Genomic DNA, 7,030 nt, shown 5'->3' with positions numbered 1-7,030 from the left:
GCACTGCAGTACCCTTGTGTCCCAGCCAGCCCTGGTCAGCGTCTACACATGTGTTGCAGCACAGTAAATAACTCCACTGTAGGATTGTACTTGTGTTGGGCAGTACAATCCTATGGCACAGTTAATTAGCTTACTCAAACTTAATAACACTGTACATGTAGATGCTGATGCTTTAGTGTGGAGCTAATTAGTCAGCTCTGCAGTAAACAGCTCATGTAAACATGCTCACTAAAATGTAATTCAAGGAGATATATCCCGAAAGTAAAAGCTAAAGTTAGAAATTTATTCTGGGAAACCACCAAGCTGCAGAGTTTGTGTGCCATTTGCCCTACTGAAAACAAAACTAGTAAGCCTGAGCAGAACTAGTATCATCACCCACTAGGGGTGTGTGAAATGGGTCATATTCAGTCTGCTGCCAAGTGTGCTGGGGACCCTGCTGTGTGCCTGTGGGATGCTCCATCTGTCTCACCATCTTAGCATTCATGAGCCACTTGGTACCTTGAGGTACATAGAAAAAAATATTTAAAGCTGTGCCTCTGTCTGAATCGCTGAAGCTTTTTGAAACTCTCCAAATTGATTCGGAGGGTTCCGATTTGATTTGGAGAGATTAAATTGTCTTCTGATTCGATTTGGATTCAGCGATTTGGCCACTGAATTAGGCTGAATCTCCGCCCAATCAAATCAGCAACCGAAGCTTCGCACAGCCCTATTACCCATGATGAATCTATCACAGATTTGATCAGCTACAGACAGCAGTTAAGAAACCTTCAGGTATGTGAAGGACTTCTGTTGTTCCAGAGCATGGAAAAAAAAATCACTTCAGATTACTGACAAATTTATCTGATTTATCTAGGGGGAAAGTGTTCAATATTTGAGAAGTGAAGAATAGTGTCTGGTGTATTGAAATAGATGCAACATCCAGACACAAGAAAATGTGTTACACCTCTTTGCAGGTGACATAGGGTGTGAATGATTGTGTGTAATAGACAGGTTCAGTGTAAATTGAACTTACAAGTGTTAAGTGGAAGCTGAATCAGGCAATAGAAAGAGTCCTGAGCATCACAATGTACTGGATAATATTTTTTTTTATTTTAGAAGATGGAAATGGGGAGGCAAAGCTACAATTTCTAAGCAGGCATTGGTAGTGAAATGCAAACTATTGAAGCCATGGAATTGGTAATCTCCTACATCAGACCTGTGTTGATTTTATAGGATACCAGGCATAAAAACAGCATTTTCTGATCCACTAAGGAAATTCAAAGACTAAAGGGTGAGAGTCAGGCAATTTATAAGGATGACCAACTGCCTTCCCAGATTCTGCACAAAGCTGTAAGACGTTTATGAACCTCCGAGGCAAATAAAAACCGAGTAATATAGTGTAGAATAGGTTAGGGGCCCATGAAAATACATTTGAAAGAAGAAAGAAAAGTCATAAGTACAGCAACAATCAAATGCACTACAGTCTGTTGGAGCAAATAAAGGGTGATGCTTAAGAAATACTTCATGTTCAAATGAAAAAAACAGCTCATTGCTGTGCCCTTCCATAGGAAGAAATTTCTTTAGGTCACCTTTGGTATGTCTACACATTCATTAACGCACAGTGGTTACTGTGCACTTCATTTATTACTTGTATAACCAAGTACTAAATAAATGCTCAGTAACCAGTTACTGTGCAGTAGTCCTGGTGAACACCTTCTTAATGACACTACTGTGCAGTAGCTTAATAATACTGCACAATAGCATATTAGCACTGTCCATGCTGTGATGTGCTACTGTGCAGTGTTATTAAGCTACTGCACAGTTAGTGTCTTGTGTAGATGCACCTTCTGAGATACAAAATGGTTGTGTTGTGTAGTTGAATCAGAAGCCATTGAAGGCATCATAGAGAAGCCACTGTTGTTTAAGTGTTTCTAAGTGACTACAGTGCATATTGTTGAGATCAATCCTACAATAAAAAGATAAAATACTGCCCAGTGAAGTACTAGCAGTAGCAGAAATATTGAGCAAGGCATACCTTGACAAATATGACAAGATTATTTGCCTACAACTGAGGATGAGCTGCATGTGAAAAATGGGATTTGGTTTAAAGGAGAGCCAACATTTTACCATAGAAACATGCTGTTTACCTGGGGACAGAGGCACGCATAGGACCGGTTAGGTAATACATCAACTGGCCAGACATAAAAAAAAGAGTGCATGGAATACTGTGAACTGTATAAGAATTCATAGAATACCATGAGCTGTGAAAACAGCAGAACTGGTTGCACATGTTTTATTGAAATAGTTTTTTGGTCTTTTTTATTTATTTTTTTGTTCTTCCGTCAGAGCTGTTTGAATGATTTTCCCACCGTTTCTTAGACTTTGACAAAAATCTTTGTGGAAAAATTTTTTGGAAACTCAATGTAGAAAATGTTACATTTTGAAAAAAAGAGTGAGTCTCATTTTGGAATATTGACATTTCATATCAAATGTTTTAAATTATTTTGTAGGAAAATTACGTATTTTCCTTTTTTTTAAAAAAACATTAAGGATGGTTATTTGTTAACACTGGCTGGACCATCTTTTTATCTAGATGAAAGTGCCTATTATGAGTGATATTATAACACAACTTTGTGCCTAGACATCACTCCAACATCATGATACACTTTCATTATCATACAAACAGGAAACATTTTAATCTGGGCGAAAAGATAAAATAATGTAATCTGTATTAAGGAGCACCTGATAATAAACACTTTTTTTGTGTGTGTTTTTTTAAATAAACACAAATAAAAAAAAATTTGAATCTGATGATGTAACCCTCCTATGAGCCACTGGTGCTGGAACGGAAAGGCTCTATAGTTCAGCTCATACTTTCTGAGTCAGAATACTATAGATAAGCTCCTTTGCCTTCACCGCAAAGTATCTGAGTACTTGAGAGTTTCCCTTCCTAGTTGCCAGAATATTTTACAGAGTAAAGTTTCTTTTTAAACTTAAGAATATAATAGAGCTTAACTTCCTACATCTTCCTTTTAGGACAAAGCATACATTTATAGAAAAATCAATTCCTACATTAACATTTTTCTTTCTCTAATTGTACTTCCAATTTTTTAAGATGGTGCAGGTCAGATGGAAATTAACTTTGTCCTCTAATTTTAATGTCAAGTAGTAATTCAGTTAACTGAACTTCACATAGGCTATGAGGTGATCCCTTTAGAACTTTAATCATGAGTAGAATAAAGTTCCTATCTCTGCATAGTTCAATTGATCACGCTGTTATCCTGTAAACCTCATCCTGAATTATGAAAATTATTTCTCTGGTTAGACTCTCTAGGCAATTAGCTTCTGTATCATGTTCTGTGCAGGCAGCTGAACTAACCTGGACTAAACTAATGCAGCCGCATTAAAACTCAGCATCCATAATACACAAACTGCATCCATCTGAACCCTAAGAACAAGCCAACATATTTATTACCCTTGTGCAACTCTCCACATTCCCTAAGCAATAATGACAAGATTATAATACACTGGTGAGCTGCTGCTACTGCACAACTGAGGGAAAAGGCTAAGGTTGCATGGCCCATAGTTTTGGCACCTTCTTTTACTCAAAGGAACTCACTCCTGGCACAAAGCTGGCTGAAACATACGGTTTAATACCTGAACTTTCTAGAGAATTGCAGTTTCATTGTGTGCCACCCAGAATCAAGTGTTTTGAGCTTCCTCCAGAGCATTAGGTAAGGTGTCAGACTGGGTAGACCAAGGATGCACATAATAAAGGACAATGCAACGTTTTTAATTAGCCAATCTAATACAGCAGAGGAAAGGAAATTACATATCCACTTCAAAATAGTGAATTGGCTTCTGCAGGCATAGGATAATCTATGGACTAGCAACTGGGGAGGCTAATTTCAGCTAGTTCATCTCCTTAGGTAGAGGTATGGGGACTGAATATATTCCTGAGAATGCCCCAGAGTAATTTAGTGTTCATCCATACAAACTGAGATGAATGACTAACTTAAATTGCAGCACTCTAGTTCACTTTGGCCTGTATTATTTTGTAGCAGAAAGCCCCCTTTTTCTCTTGCCTGCATTTGCTCTCCCCTCTTTGGATATGTTTCTCTTTTTCTACCTTTTCTTCCTTCTTCTCTCTTTCACTTTAAGATAAGGAATTATGTTTTAAAATTTGTGTGCGCGCATTTTGTAACTCCCCTTGTAGTTTGGTATTTTTATCTATTTGTGTGCCATGGCATTTGTAGCTTATATTTTATACTCCTCACCTTTCAACTTTCAACTGAATATGTTTAGTTTCATAAGTAAATTATACATTGTAACAATGTTAACAAGGGCAGGTATCAAACTGCCCTTCCCTGTATTAGGCTGGCCTCTGAAAGAGTGAGTGAATCAGTGATTGAATGTGTAATATAGTAGCAGGCAGCAATTATCACCTGGAAGCTGCAGATCAACCAAGGGAAGAACTCAATAGAAGACAATGTAATAACTGGGAAATCTCTAAACGTCACTGATCAAGGGCTAGAAGCCCTGGCCTGAGTTAATCAACACCAGAGACCAACTTTTGGACTGAATATCTCCAGATCGACCATTCCCAGAGCCCTATTCTAAATTCATCAACGGACTCCCAAATCTGCACGTACATGCAGACGACCCCTGGGGCTGACAGATGCTGTCCAGTAGCCACCGAGGGGGGGGAAGTCCCACGAGGGTCAATGACCCCTGGATTGGGCAAACCTGAAAACTGGGGAGTCACCAAAGTCTGCCAGGGACCAGCCCCAAGGTTTATGATTACAGTGTTTCAATCCGCCTAATAAACTAGAATTTTAAGGATCCCGAGTTGGACATTTGTAGCCAACACTTTTATAGTTCATTACCATAGAAGCAGAACAGCACTGAAAACATACTGATCACAAACTAAAGACTGCAGACACCTACTGTTTGAGTAGGATTCCTCTTTCATGGTTTGGCAAATAAATAGCTTAGACTATATCAAAATGTTGATACATAATTCAAATATTGTAAGTAGGTACATGGAATTAACTAGGTATCAATGATAAGGAAGCACTTCTTGGCCAAATATAATTGCATTTCCATTATTCTCTCAGATTTATTATTGTTTCTTCTTTGTTATCTTCTACCAATCCAGGTGAACTGATTAGCTTAGACATTTTCATTCCTTCACATTGTAATTAAGATATTTTGACACTTTCAGGTTGTAATGATATGATACGATCACATTATTGTTGCTGCCAAACTGAATGGCTAACTCAACAACGTACACTTAAACATCAGAGGAATTTTTTTTCCCCTTGGTATTCAATGCAGCCTGCATTTCTAAAAACAACATTTAAAAATGAAGTTATGGCCAACATGCACTAAAATTAATCATTTCAATAAAAATGTTCACCTGAAATGAACTGATTTGCCTTCAGTGCACATCATATTTTATACAGTCACATTAGTTCCCAAAGTTACACATACAATCTGTCATGAAAATATCACAAAATTCAGACATGTAGGCCAAAATGCTATTTCACCTTTACAGATGTAAATGTTACCTAACAGTCTAAAAAGTACACATATAAATGATGCTCATTATCACTCCCACCTGCACAATGAAGCTTGCCCTCCTGCATGTATTCAGAAGTGGTCCACTACAACTATAGCCATCTATACTAAAGTATGTGATAATCCTTCTCCACAATCCTAAGTAGAAACATGATCTAAATGTTTATATTTAAATTACTAAAGTTGAAATAGGATGGAGGTCTGTCTACAAATGTATATCAATTGACGTTCCTTGTCCATTAACGCACATAATCGCCTCAATTTTTGCTCCCCTTGTACAAACTCAGCACCTCTCATAGTCTCTTTTGTTCTCTTTATTCAGACAAACAACAGCTTATGCATTGAAAAATATTTTAAGTATCATGTGGAAGCTTATGGTGGTAATGATCAAATTGTTCTTAAAACTTCAATATTATTTTTCCAATCCTTTTTAATTCTACACATATTCTACCTATATGTCCAGAATACTTGCTCTTCTGAAGAAGTTTAGAAGTAACACTTTGCCTGAATATGCCACTGATTTAATAAAATTGCTTATTTTCTTTCATCATGTTTACTTCAATACATATTATTATTATTATTTATATGACAGTACAAAAGTTCATAGAATTTTAAAGAAAAATGGAAGATTTATCCTAAAGAACTTGCATTCTAAGAATGCATTACAAAAAAGGAACTGCTTATATTTGCATACATAGCAGCATTTCCATGGACCAATTTTCAGAAGTGTCTATTATCTGAAAATGCTTACGGGAAGAAAAAAATTGTCCACAGTTTTATGATGAAAAATATAATTTGACTATGCCATAAGTTTAATAAATGCAATGATTTCAATAGTTCCTGTGAAGAAAAAACAAAATTAATATGATTTTATGAGAAAGATATGACAGATTAATATAACAATGTGTATCTGTGTGTGTTTGTTTTCCCTTCTTCAACATGTCAAAGTTTCCAACTATTTCACTAAAACAAAAACAGGACATCTTTTATCAATAAAGCCTTTTTTTTTCCCTTGAGACACAAAAAGCAGAAACTTGCTTTGGTGAGTAAACAGACACATAAAAATCAACTTGCATTGTATCAAAAATATGATGTGCCATATTATACATTACCAAAATATATCATGAAATTATGGCCAGGTAAAAAATAATAATGAATATATAAAATAAATCAATCTTAATTTTAAAAAAATCAGAACTTTTCCACTCTATAAAGCATTTTGAAAATATTTTGATTTTGTTCTAAGTAAGAATGAAAACAAATCTGATATATCCATTAACATGGAAACTCTAATATTCAAGCCCTACTGGTATCACAGATTGCAATTGCTCAACTCAAGGGACTGGGGAGTGGCCTGATTTTTACTAAATGCTGATCACATACTTTGGAAAAAATTGTACATGAAATGGGCACCCTCCCTGCCTGCTCCCCTGCCCCAGCCCCCCCCCCCAAAAAAAAAAGAAAGAAAGAA

This window comes from Alligator sinensis, unplaced genomic scaffold (genome assembly GCF_000455745.1).
Source record: "Alligator sinensis unplaced genomic scaffold, ASM45574v1 scaffold725_1, whole genome shotgun sequence".
Taxonomy (NCBI): domain Eukaryota; kingdom Metazoa; phylum Chordata; order Crocodylia; family Alligatoridae; genus Alligator; species Alligator sinensis.
This window is presented reverse-complemented; position numbering follows the sequence as displayed.